At 35.7% G+C, this 13,746-nt stretch overlaps 1 protein-coding gene across 1 annotated transcript in view; it reads left to right on the top strand.

The window, feature by feature from the left end:
• Positions 1-650: 650 nt before the first annotated feature.
• LOC149079094 (serine/threonine-protein kinase 17A-like) overlaps positions 651-13,746 on the top strand; it is a 144,629-nt gene continuing 131,533 nt past the window's right edge. Inside the window, exon 1 of the mRNA XM_089241390.1 lies at positions 651-1,080. The gene's annotated coding sequence lies outside the window, so the exon portion shown is untranslated. The remainder of the gene's footprint in view (positions 1,081-13,746) is intronic.

Below are 13,746 nucleotides of genomic sequence, written 5' to 3'. Positions count from 1 at the left end.
AACTGCTCGCTAGGGCCATGGGCGGAGATATATTCCAAAGTCTGGGGGGGGGGGGGCACGGTCATTATTGCTAGGGGAGCACGATGATGATGATGCCAATTCATAAGTAACATTTTGTTACTTTTTATTTAAATTATTTCTGAGAATCTTTACGTATTTTGAAATTAGTTCTGAAACTCTTTCTATTTTGAAATCATTTTTTAAAACTTCTCAGATTGAAATAATTTATGAAATTTGTGAGTTTGTGTGAAATTGATTTTGAAATTTGTGAGTTTGAAATTGGAACTTTTTATATTCTAAATTAAAATTTCTCTATTTTGAAATTAAAATTTCTCTATTTTGAAATTAAAATTTCTCTATTTTGAAATTATTTCTAAAAACTTTCATTTTTTAATTATTTCTAAAACCTTTCTGTTTTCAAATTACGTACTTCTGAAACTTTTTATTTTGAAATAATTTCTAAAAATTTTCATTTTGAAGTTTAAAAATTAATTTTGAAATTATTTCGCCGACTCATTTCTCATTCGCACTTAACAATACCTCGGATAAAAGAGGAATAACCGCCCCAACCGGCGGTCAACCATAGCCAAATCTGGCGACAAAGATTTCGTTGTAACCCTAATCAGAACTCCACTAATGGAGTGTTCCGAATGGATTTTAAACAGAATTGTCTTTCAACCGACTCGAAGAGGTCGGATGTGTGTCTTCCTCCGGATTCATTTTATGTGTGACTTTTTGTTGTTGTTTTCGTCTATTATACGGTGGGATATAGAGTAAAGTTTCTTTTTTTTTTTTCGTTATCTCAGTTGACAGACAGTTATTTTCTTGTGAGAATTGATTCCCATGTGTGCCAAGAAAATGCCTTCATTGAGGACTTGATTGATATCAACGACTATTCTTCTCCAACGACTTTTTTGTTGGTTTTTCAACTTGAAGTGAAGAAGTGCATGTGCTCTCTCGTTGTGGATTCATCAAGCCTTTGTCACCTAGGCAAAGAAATTTAAAGAAAAAAGATACTCTCTTTCCGTGGATTATAAAGTTTTCTTATTTTTTCTTTGAGGAGTTTGAACTTTCCTGTTGGTGAGTTGTTATTTTTTGTTGAAAAATCTAGAATTTTTGAATGGGGGTAGTCTATTAAATCCACTTCTCCATTCGATATGAATACATTAAGCCGAATTTTTCTTTACGAATGCACTTTTTTTTTGCAAACATTTGCGTTTTTTCTAAATTAACTGAAACTTTTATGTATGTATTTAATATAAAATTTTATATAATTACCGTAATCCAAGGCTTCGAGGGCTTTCTCCGGAGCTTTCTACCTTGGCCCGTTGACGATTTTTAGGAAACATTTAAAAATATTACAACACAATTAAACTTTAAAAAAATAATCCGGTAAAGCCCGCAAGGCTCTGAGAGTTACTGCAGTATTTATAACGGGGATATGTTTTCCAGATTTACTAGAAAGTGCTGTTAGGCATTTGGTAAATTAATATTATTATAAGTATAAGGACCCAAATACTTTTTTGGAGAGATGCCCTGGTTTCACGTATTACAGGAGAAAAATGTCGGTATGTATTAAAAAGGTATTACATAAGTGCAGAATTTAGAGAAATTCTGAAAAACACCTTAATGAAACATCCTAATTTCATCGTTGATGAAAAAGCGTAATTAATGAAAAATCATAATTAATGAATTATTTTCAAAATAATGAGGGAAATTATTTCAGAATGAACGTAAAAGTAATCCACGAAAACAAAAACACACAATTTCAGAATCATTTAAAAGATATTCTAGAACTAATAAAGATTAATTATGAAAAAAAAAAATTCCGGTGAAAGAAATGATTTCAGAATAAATAAAAGTCTTCAATTACCTGGGACCCTTGTTCAACTTGGGGCCCCGTTGCACATTACAATTCTTCCAAGATTGCACATTACGTTACGTCCTTTAAATCTCAATTCCATCGTAGAATTCTAGATGTTAGTGGGTGGCCCGCAGGCTTCATGAAAATTTTTGATTTGGCCCGTAGTGTCTGAAACGTTGAAGACCTCTGCCTTAATTAGAGATATGATTCTTCTCTTATCACCAGGAATATGTTTTTTTGATAGTTTAAAACGTGTTAAATCGAATTATAATGAATAAAATAATTTTTGTTCCATAATTTTGTTACAGTATTTTTGAAAAGTAGCCATTAAGAGAAATTGTGAAATTTTATTCCTAGTTTGAAGCTTTATCTTAATTAAGATATCAAATATATTGTTAATTATTTTTTTATTGTAATATTATTCGGCAGTCGTATGTATGAATAATTTTTGAATTTCAGGATAAAGTTATAGATTATTCAAAAATCATAGCTCATTCGTTCCATAGCAACTGGCTATTTTATGCTCCCACAGTCGTGTGAGAGTCCCAGTTTTTTCCATCTCTATTACAAAAACTGAGAATATTCCTGATACGCCGATAATACTGTACAACAGCGGTTCTCACATGTTTTGACTCGCGGAGCCCTTTCTGGATATAATTTCTATGGAGGAAGTTTAGGCCTATTTTTTATGCATTCAAAAAGTTACTGATTTATTTATTATTATTATTATTCAAAAATACCTATAATTATTTTCTCCGAATTCACTGTTTTTTATATTTTTCTCGAGCTGCTGCGGAGCTCCTCGAGTTCACACGGAGCACCGGTTGAGAACCGCTGCTGTACAATATAACAAACATTGTAATGATAACGAATTCAGAAATGTTATTATCTACATTCCCCCTCCCCCCTACCCAATATATAACATTGACCAAAATGTTGTCTCAAAATGTATGATCAGGGGCTTCTCTGGAACTGGGCAACCCGTCAGGCGCTCAGGGCCCCGCTGTAGGAGGGTTGTCAAATCAGGGGTCAAAGGAAAGGAAAAGAGAAATTGAAAAAAAAAAAACTATTTAGTAAAGAAAATTTGGAAAAAAGTATTTTCACTACAAAATTCAAACTATGAATGCATTGGATGGAATAATTTGTTGAAAAAACTTTCATTTTTGATGCGTACGCAAGGAGCGTACAAATTTGCGAGTTTAATGGATCATTTTACTGGTTCTACTATTTTTTCACTAAAGGGAGCGTCGAAAAGATGTTTCGAGCCACCCTAGTATGTGCATATGTTGCAAAATATATTTATTTTGCTGATACAATTAAGATATCAATTAAAAAAAAAAAGGAAGAAAAATCAAGGAACCTCAAACTAGAGAACTTACAGTTCACACCGGTTGCAACTCACTGCCATAAGCAGCCGTAAATTCGTCCTTTTTGGAGGGGGAGGAGCTGTTGTAGTTGTATCAATACATAGAAAAAGAAGACGAGCTCAGATCTGTTTAAAGAAAAATTAATCGAATGACACATTTTTAACTTGCAGTTCACAATTTATAGCGATAAGTACAGTATTATGCAGGGCCGCAACTAGATGCTAGGTCAGCATGGGTAAGCACGCATTTTGGCGCCTCTTTGTAATGTTGCCCCTCTGAGCCTGCGCCCCACCCCCAGTTGCGGTCCTGATGCCATGTCTTGGCTTGTCAAATTTAGTATTTGAAACAGGTGAGAATAGATAGAGAAGATCATATGTAGTGCTTTCTGAAAACATAACGGTAATTGAACGACACGAATTTTAGGGAACATTTCTCGAAATTAGAGTATTGTGGCTCCGGACCGTAAATAAATACGAGTTTATTATGAGTATTTATGGAAAACACACATGAAATATTTATAAAAAAGTTTTTTTATAAATTCCAAAAGTGGATGTTCTTTTTCCTCGACCTACAGTAGGGATCTCCAACCTTTCCCGAGACGCGTCCCTATCATCAAACGAAGAGCACCCCCTCTGGCAACTTTTACATACATATGCCTGAAATCTGAATTTAATTGTAATCCTTGAACCTTGAATGCAATTTTTACAAGGTGTGCAAATGCAGCGTTGATCAAGTGCTCGCGAGCAACAGGTGGAGATGGCTGACCTACGGGAATAAGCGTTTTTCCGATTTACTGCACTTTCAGTAGGTCTAACGAATTTTAAGAAAATTGGGGAATATATCAGCATTTTTTCTCATAAATCCGCAGGTTATATATAGAATAATTTATCACACGATATCTTGCGTTCAACGTCGTGCCTAGCAGTTTCTTGGAAGATCACAAACTTCAAAGCTACTTTTTAACCAGCTGCATTCGTGACTAATATATTCTGTGGTATGAGTCGTGTTTCGTCAAATGCGACTGTACATGCACTCACAATTCATCGAAGAGGAAAAAAAAACGAGTTCGGAGGAAAATTTTTGTAGTTTTTCCCCTTCTATTCGGTTATTTGTGTGTGCATACAATCTTCTATATATATAAAATTGATTTTCTGTCTGTCTGTGTGTCTGTGTGTGTGTATGTATGTTCTCTATACAAATCTACAATTTTAGATCGATCGCTGCCAAATTTTGCATATATACCAAATGGGACCCAACTTGAACGATAGGCTACTTTAAAATTTCGTCAGGGTAAGGCAAGTGCCCCAAATGGGCAAAAAAATGTCGGGCAACAATGGTTTTCGGGCCTCAACAATCACTTTCCGAACGTTTACTTTGGTTACCGTGGTTCCCTAGCAATGCGTTTAAAACGTGTATATGCCTTTACAATGGTTTGTCATTTCTTCAATGCTGTCAGTATATGTATAATATTTATGCCTTTATAATGGTTTGCCACTTTATTCAATCCTCCCAGTAATGAGGCTTTTCGAATAGACGTCATAATCATCATCAGCATCAGTTTGAGGGTCAGGCAAAGGATGATTCCCATAGAAATCAGTGTTAAAATTGTCAATTTTACTGTAGAAATGCGGAAATTTGGTGGTTTTCCCACAACATGAATAATTTTAAAAATTGTATTGAATTTTCGATTTTTGAAATATTCAGTTCGCTTAGAGATATACGAAACCCAGGAGATTATATATGAAGTAATTAGCCGGACCTACTTTTGAGTTGGACATCCATGCAATAACATTGATTTCAACTTTTTATTTATATCTTCTCAAGCATGAAAATTAATGTGTCCGTATTGCCTTTTGATATTTATTTGCATGAATTCATTCATTAGGATATTTTAAAATTAGTTATGAGTCCGTAAAAAGGGGATCGAAAAAACTCCACAGCTTTAATTAAGCAATTTTTGAAAGCTGAAATAGGCAGATGGGTAACTTGAAGTTCAGGGGGTGGAGGTTTATCGAAATACCTAGCGCCCCTTAAAAAAGGAAAAATATATATTCATTTCTACATTTCTGTAAATCTAGATTTAATTATTTCATGAATCGCGAAGTCGCTATATTGGTTAACTTGCACACGGTTTGTATGTCCCTCAAGAAAAAGAGAGGGAGATATCACGTGATCCGAAAAAACCCTCATTGAAGAAAACCCGGGCAGCGCCGGGTATTATAGCTAGTTTTTCATATTATTCGTTTAATGTTTTGAGTTTACATTATAGCAACAATAATAAACAACATGTGGCTTTCTACGAATTTAGAAAATTACTAAAAGTACGAAGTTCTAAGGAAAATTGAGTATGGAAAAATAAAGACCTACGAGTAGAAATCAATCAAATTTCTCGCATTGTGTAGTTCTTTCCGTTTGTTTTTACTACAGTACATAAATGGCCAGCTTATCGTTTCCATTCTCTTCCCCCCCCCCCCTCTCGTGAGAATCTCCATTCATAGCTCGGTTGTTTTAGGGTGACTCATACTAATGATTCCACAGTTGATGTTTGGAGAGAAGAGCAAAATAACCTTCACGGCTGCTCAATATTAGAGTGCATTGATTTCTCTGGTGTGAGACTAATTTTTTTTTAATTATGATTTCCGGGTTCATGGACGTGATTATTATAAAGAATAGCCCCATCCCTTCACTCTTTCGAATATAAATATATTTTTTGTCTATCTATTCAATGTCCGTTCATGATGTTGAAAACATCGAATTTCATTCGTACTTAGCTCGTAAACAACATCTAGCACGTGCTGTCCCTGATTCCGTTGTAGATGTCTGTCCCGTGAAGGATTCGACGAGATGTATCATATCCCGCCGTCGCTCGTGACGCCACCAATTAATTATAAAAGAATGAATGGAAAGAGATGTTGAAAAAAAAGACATTATCTACTTTTTCATTCATAGTCTGTTTTTTTGCTAGTATCTGACAGCGTAGAAGAGGGTTATTTCTAAGTAAGACTTTTACCAACGCCTTGACTCCGCTGTTTTTGTATATTCTGTAGTGAGATTTTTTCCATTAAAAGTAGTGCCGTTGAACTGTTTATGCTCTGTTCTTCCCAAAATACAATCTAACTCGGCTAAACGACGCTGAAGGTTCCACAAAAGTTTGCAGTTACAACCGAGGTCGATGATTTCGAGAAATTTTAAGAAGGAAAACAAAAGTCAGGTGCAATAAGACACTGTGCGTGAAGTTGTTGTTTCATTGTGATTAGGGTGACCATAAACAAATCACAGACGCCGGGTCGCCTTGGTGACTACGAAAATCGTTATTGGTACCTAAATTTTCTGTATGTAATTGCTGAATTGAAGTCGAATTAAAGTAATTGCTAAAGTATGACGCAAAATTTTCCAATTTTCTGGTCTTCACAGTATAGTATTTTTAACATAAGGGATGGGTCATTATGTCCCAGAAAAGTCGGGGGAAAAACACTATTATTATTGTTATTCGTATTAAACTGTTTTCTTCGAGCGAAAAATCATTTTTGGCTCCTAAGAAATGAGGCTGGTGCCTGCATTTTTTTTTATTTGTCAATCCTTGCCGTATTTGATGGTTGATGATGATTAAAAAAAAACCCGGAAAATTGAGATCATATGCACGGGACATCATAAATTCTTGCCAAATGTTCCGAGTTGTCGGCGAAGTTGCCAATTATTGCTCATAAATAACCCTTGTGGCGGGAAAAAAAGTGATAGCCTGTAAGCCTGCAGTAATTTAAAATATATTTCACGAGAGAGAGAGATGAGAAAGAGAAAAAAAAATTTAATAAGTGGAGATGGATATTTACACTCATAACTTCTATATCATAATATAGTCTACTAAAATGATTTCTCGCTCACTTATACGTTTCTCTCGGTTATAAGACGATTTTCTGCCTCCCAATCAAAGATACGGGCAAATAATGCCATTAACTTTTACGTCTCCCTCATTATTACATATGCTTCTTTTCCCCCCGTTTCCTTGCACCGACGCATAAGCGAGAGATCACTGTAATTCATGAATTATGCGAAATATCTTCATCCCTGTCTCTAACTTCTTCCCCTACACGCTTTTGGCAACAAATTTGGATGATCTGTATTTGAAGTATTGGCGATGAAACAAAAAAAAAACAAACAAACTGGGTCCCTCGTTCACACGTCAGATATAGAAGGGGTAAAAAAGATTAGTGTGTAGTACAGGGGTTTTCAAACTTTTTCAACCCGCAGCTCCCCCTTTCCCTAATCAACGCTTATCCGTGGCTTCCCAGAATATGAGCTACAGTTCTTGGAATTTCTCGGCAAACGTCATTGAAACGGAAACAAAAATGATGAAAATTCGTCGTTATATCCGAGATCGATGAGTTATCGTTAATGTTATAAGTATGATTTGTTAACATTATTTCCTTTGGGAAATAGCTAGGACCACCGATTATTGACATTATACTCGAGGTGTCGTTACAACTGAGGTTGTTACAACCATCTCTGTTTGTAAACGAGAAGTTAAAAATACGACGATTAAAGTTGTTAGCAGAAAAATATGTACAATATGTGACAATGGAAAATAAATCAACTTGCAAGCGCATTTCCTCCCTCTCTCCACAGGGCTTTCAACGAATTAATACAGTAGTGCTTCTAACTTTTCACTAACCCGTGAGTATATTCATATTTTTTTTCCTTTTCTCGTTCTCCATCGAATAATTTCCAACAATTTGGTCATACCTCAGCAATTATTGTAGTGCTTCTCTGAGATTTTTTTTTTTAAGAATCTCGAATCAGAGCCACCACTGGAGACTTTCTTCGAGCCTTGTTGTACACAGTCCATAGGCATACGAACTACTATTAGTGAAACACGGAAGCTGAACGAGTAAAGTAGCTATTCTAGTCGCTTTGTTTTGATCGCTGCTCATCAAGGTGTGCCATTTTTCTTTTTTTAAAATAACCGCCTTCAGCTGTTTTCTCTCCGCCACAAAGTTTAGGATAATCCTTTGGTGGTATGTGCCTATGTTTTTCTCTTCCCCCCGCCCCCTCCGTCACCCATTTATTGTTTTTGTTTTTTCCCCCTTTACAAACCTATCGTGAAACTCATCATCATTTCCATTCACCTTCCTTGATGTGCTCAGCTTGGCCTAGTGTAGAGGAATGAAAAATTGGGCGCGAACAAGGAAAACGGGGGTGCTTGAAGCCTGTCTTCATTATGTTGTTACTTACGTCCCCGGCGTTCTAGCCTGATTGCCTTTTGTTTCAACGTTTTTCCATTTTGGTCTCTCTCTCATAATCAGTTTTGTTTTTCTCATCGATAAACTTTGTCGGTTGATTGGGACTTTGCTTTCATCCATAGGCGATGAAAATCACTTTTGAAGTCTCCATTGTAAAATCTTGAACAGAGTATGTAGGATACAATTTTCGAACTAGTTTTATATTTATGTAACTTGAATGAGTTTTTTGTTCATTGTCTTTAGTTTCTCAAGTGTGATATTTTTTTAATATTTAACTGGCTAAATAGATAATAATCGTAAAATTCTCAAAATATAACAAAGCTTACACAGACAGCGTTTTTGTCTCTTATCGATGTTACCAGTCAGGAAGACCTAGCATTCGTTGTACGTCTCACGTACAGAGGCATATTTAGGGAGGGGGGGGGGGGTGCTCGGTGTGGGCTATAGTTCAGAGCAGCAGATTGGCAAAGAAAATTTGTAGATTGGGAGAAAAGCAGCAAAATTTGTTTAACCCAACAAAAGTGATGAAACTATAAATCTCCTATCGCCTAGGAAGCGTCTGACCAGATCGGTGAGGTGACCGAAAGAGTGATCTAAAATGTTTACAAGCATGTGAGTGGCCTAAAGAGTTTGAAAACATGTCAGTGGAAAAGAGTGACTTAGAGAGTGAGAACCAGATCAGTGAGTGATCAAAAGAGTGACCTAGGGAGTGAGGGACCATGTCTATGAAGTGACCGAAAGAGTGACCTAGAGCTTGTACAAGCATTTGAATGACTAAATCAGTATGCATGCATGTGAATGACCAAATAATGATCTAGAGAGCGAAAGACCAAGTCGATGTAGTGACCAAAAGTGTGACCTGGAACGTGTGCAAGCATGGGAGTGACCGAACCCAATGTGCACGCGTGTAAGCGACCAAAAGAGCGACCCAGAAAGATTGTAAGTATGGGAGTGACCCAGAGAGTTAAGGACCGGATCAGTGAATGGCTAAGAGAGTCTGCAAGCATGTGTGACAAAAAATTGGCATTGAGATACGGAGATGGAGGCAGCTTCCCAGGGGCAGATATCGATAAATTTGTGGAATGAGTAGTCAAAAATATGAGTCTAGGATGGGAGAAGGGCGGCAATACCATAATTCTGCTCTGCACATGTATTAAGCCGGGATTACACTATAAAAGTTTGATCAAAGATCTTCTACAAAACTTGAAAAAAAAAACAACCAATACACCTATTGGTTACATTCACTCAAATGTAACCGATACGCTTATTGGTTGCACTTTTTCCAGTTTTGTAGAAGAACTTGTCTAAAAATTTTATAGTCTAATCCCACCGCCTTAGAAAAACCTTCGGTGAACGTACTGGAAAACTAGTACAAACTTATCTTTTTGATTGTACAAAGCCATTTGCGATCTGGAAAGTTTTATGCACCACCACCGACGCAGCACGTTAAAGTTCTTCCGTAACGTAATTACTATTGTCAAATTCAAGACGGCGGTATATCACTTTGTCTTCAAAAAAAAAGAAAGAAAGATAAAGTGTGTACCTCGTTATCATCTCCCTTTTTCCTCATTCAGAACGAAAGTAAAAGTCTTCTTGTCTTTCATGCATTCGTGAATCCCGGATGGAAAGTGCAGAAAAGATTCTAATCAGATCTGATTATTATTATTTTTCACTGTATTTTTTCTTCTTCTCCCGTCTTCGCCAAATGAAGAAGAAAACGGCGTAAACTTCTAATACTGGGTGGCTTACCGTCCAAAGTAAACAGCAATTTGCACACGACAGCTTCTTATCCTTACTTCCCTTTTTTTTTTCATTTCAGTCGCAATTAGGGCTTCCCAATCCTTTTTATCTCACAGGGGTGTTACTATATACATTTTGCTTCCTTTCCAAATCAGCTTCGGAAGAGAGTGAGCGTGTTCTTCTTAAATGGATTTTTATCGAAAAGGAAAAAGAGAACTTCTTGTTTTTTTTTAAAACAGTTTGCGACGCTTTTAATCACATTTTCCCAGCCTTATTAGAAAGAACACGATTCTCGTTATGTTCCTTCTTATTTGCTCCGATGATTTTCGTGGAAATTGGCTCGGAGGTTGGTTTCATCCGATTACCAATTGCTTTTCAATTCCTTATGTCCCCACTTTTCCAACTTGTACGTTGCGCATCAGGTGTGCATACGACGAGGCATTAATTTTTTTTGAACAAAATTTTCCGGAAGTTTGTTTTTCTCTCTTTTCAAGTGATTTTCTAGACGAGTTTACTTTCAGGTTCTCCCTCAGTGAATAAGTTTCGTATAGGGATGGAAAGAACAGTGATTTGATCGAATATTCGGTTATCGTTTGTGCCGAATATCAATTTTCTTAAAATTCATCACTATTATAAATAAAATTGGTGCTTTTAAGAAATTGAAAACAAAATTATTGGTAATTTTGAATGATTAATATTGAATTTTAATTATGCAATTTATTGCTTGAATAAATATTAAAAACTGGTAATTGAAAGGTTTTTACTGCCATGACACTCACTATGAAATTTAACGATTCATTGCATTTTAATATTACTTACAGAATAAATTTTTTTAACACTTGTTGTGCAATTTTGCATCAAATTAAGAAAATGTCAACCATTATTCACTCTGAGCTTGTAATGTATCATAAAATTTAGAACTTGTTTTCTTAGTTTTCCTCCTTAGATTTTCTTTTGCCCTTTTGCCTCTTTCAGTAGCTCACTACGTATCTTGTACATCCTTCAGTTTGTAAACTTGTGTATAATTCATGCTCACTTCCACCTCATTGTAGTAGGATTCTAATGTCAGTATCATGTTTTCCTTATCCTAGAAATTCAACCTGACATGACCTCTTTAACAGAAAGGGATATACACCACCACACAATTAAATATAATCAGTAAATTCTTAATTTATGGGGAAAATTAAAATAAATATAATTATTTAAAACTAGTTTGATGTACTTAGATTTACACAGATATTTGGCCGAATACCTGAGCATTATATTCCATCGAACCGTTTCCAGCCTAGGGGCTCTGCTCCAGAATGTGGTGCCATGGTGTTGATGCTGTCTAAACTATTTTAAACCATTACTTATTGTATGAACAGAAATTCTTCGTTTTCTTAACAAATCTCATCGAGCCAAAATTTCCCTAAAAAATTTCCCTTTTGAAGCCAAGTAGTGTGTTTAGCTTTTGAAAAGCACAAAATTGGAAATAAATAAATAAATAAAATAAATAAATAACTATTTTTATTTGATAAAAACTTTCAAAATTTTCCACAAGCGCTAAAAAAATCCCCCCCCCATTTAACCAATTATAACCAATTCCACGAGTTACCATCACCGACACTGATTCAGACGATTAATCTATTTACAGCCACACACCTGTGTCATTGAAAGGCTAGTATTTTTATGCTCTAACAATTTAATGTCATTGCAGATTGGTTGAAAAACTTGAATTTCAGGATTTTTAACCAATCAGCAACGACGTTTCCATTTTAAAGCCAGTCTGAAGCGGTATTGAAATAACGAGGAAAGAATTTACTTGATGAAATTACTTAATCATGAAATATGCAAAATATGCCTTAAAATTTTAGAAATACGCTCTATCACGTAAAAATAGCGTAATATGCAAAAAAATAAAAAAAATATGCAAAGACAGAAGAATCCGAGCCCTAGTTATCAGAAATCCTCAGTCCAGGTGTGATCACATTAAGCGGTGTGAACGTACGCTATAGTAAAGATTTCGAATAACGACGAGTCTTAACGAAACGGATCGCCAGATTCCTTATTCAGAGGAATTTAGGAAAATTAATTTCTTATATACTCGTACATTTAATTTTTTTTTCTTCTAAATTTATTCAGGCACGTAAGAGTTAGAGTGATTAGTCTTCAAATTTAATGAGGTTACACGAATCTCGCAAATACCAGCATCTTCAATGTCTTCATGCTAATATTTCTTTGAATGATGCTCGGGAAAAACATAAATGATGCTGATGGGAAAAAATTGCAAATGAGATGTCCAAATTTTTTATATCACCTTGTTCGTACTACTGTCCTTTGAGACTTCATTGGGAAACAGGGAGCGGGAGAGAGAAAGCACACAAAAGAGTTAAGTTTAATATTTATTCTTAGCGAGTGTGTTAACCAAACGAGAATATAAATGCGGCACTTCTTATTCCAGGCGTCAGATTAACATCGAGGTCTGAAACGAGATTCTTATCGTCGTCGTCGTCGTCAAGCCATCCTTATTAGTTAGTGCTATAGATTGTGTAACTGAGCACAGATTCAAGAGAATTTCACTCGAAAAATTTCTCTATTTTTTTTATTTCTTTTCAAAAGCCTGACCTAGACTGAAATCTCGTTTCCCAATTTGACCCGTTTGCGAATGCGCTATAACACTTCTGGTCGCGTTCTCTTCTTTTTTATTTCTGATATTATCTCTTTTTTTTTTCACCGGTGATGAATATCTTTGAATCGAGACGTCACTGGAATTTTGCAGCCGGTTTTTCCCTTCTAGCGGGTGGAGAGAGAAAAATATAGGTACATTTAAACTCGGTTATAACGACATCTCCGCTATAACGTCAGTAATTGGTGGTCTATTACCACTCAACCGTGCATGTACCTCGTACGCATTCCTCTACGTAATTTCTAACGAACTGATACATGCCGGGATGTGTGTCTGTGTTTTGTATCTAACGTGAAGATTGCTTCTGTGTAATGCTTGTTATGTGTAGTGGAAGCAAGTGGTCCGGGCTGCTTCCCATAGAGAATGATGGAAATGAACCTCGATGGAAAGTAACCAATTTGGATAAAACGACAAATTTCTGTCTTCGTTTTAATGAAATTTCTGATTTCTGAGATTAAAGCTGATCACATCTAGGGAGTGTGCGTTTGTTGTTCTACTATATACCTAACGTTGAAGAAAAAAGATTTATTACTTGCTTCACCATCCGATTTACTTGTTGACATGACCGCTGTACCGCAAAACATTTCCGTCTTTTTCCCGTCCCGACTATTTTTTATGAAAATGCCACTTTTTTTCAACGAAGCCTGCTTTAATTCCTAAACTTTATTGGAATCAAGAATGAAGGTGTTTTGCATGACTAATAAATCGTGTTACAATGATTGTAACTACAAATATCACACATATTTGCGAACTCCATTCCCCTCCCCCCTTTAAAATACATTTTAGCAGTCTTGTTGTAGCACCGTTTTTTTTCGCCAAGGATTTCGCCAATTCATAAGTAATATTTGATGATTTTGCTGATATTTGGCA

This window comes from Pholcus phalangioides, unplaced genomic scaffold (genome assembly GCF_987345545.1).
Source record: "Pholcus phalangioides strain wild (caught in Gottingen) unplaced genomic scaffold, Ppha-v1.0 ptg000013l_1, whole genome shotgun sequence".
Lineage (NCBI taxonomy): Eukaryota > Metazoa > Arthropoda > Arachnida > Araneae > Pholcidae > Pholcus > Pholcus phalangioides.
The sequence above is the reverse complement of the archived record's forward strand: the minus strand, read 5'-3'. Positions and strand labels throughout refer to the sequence as shown.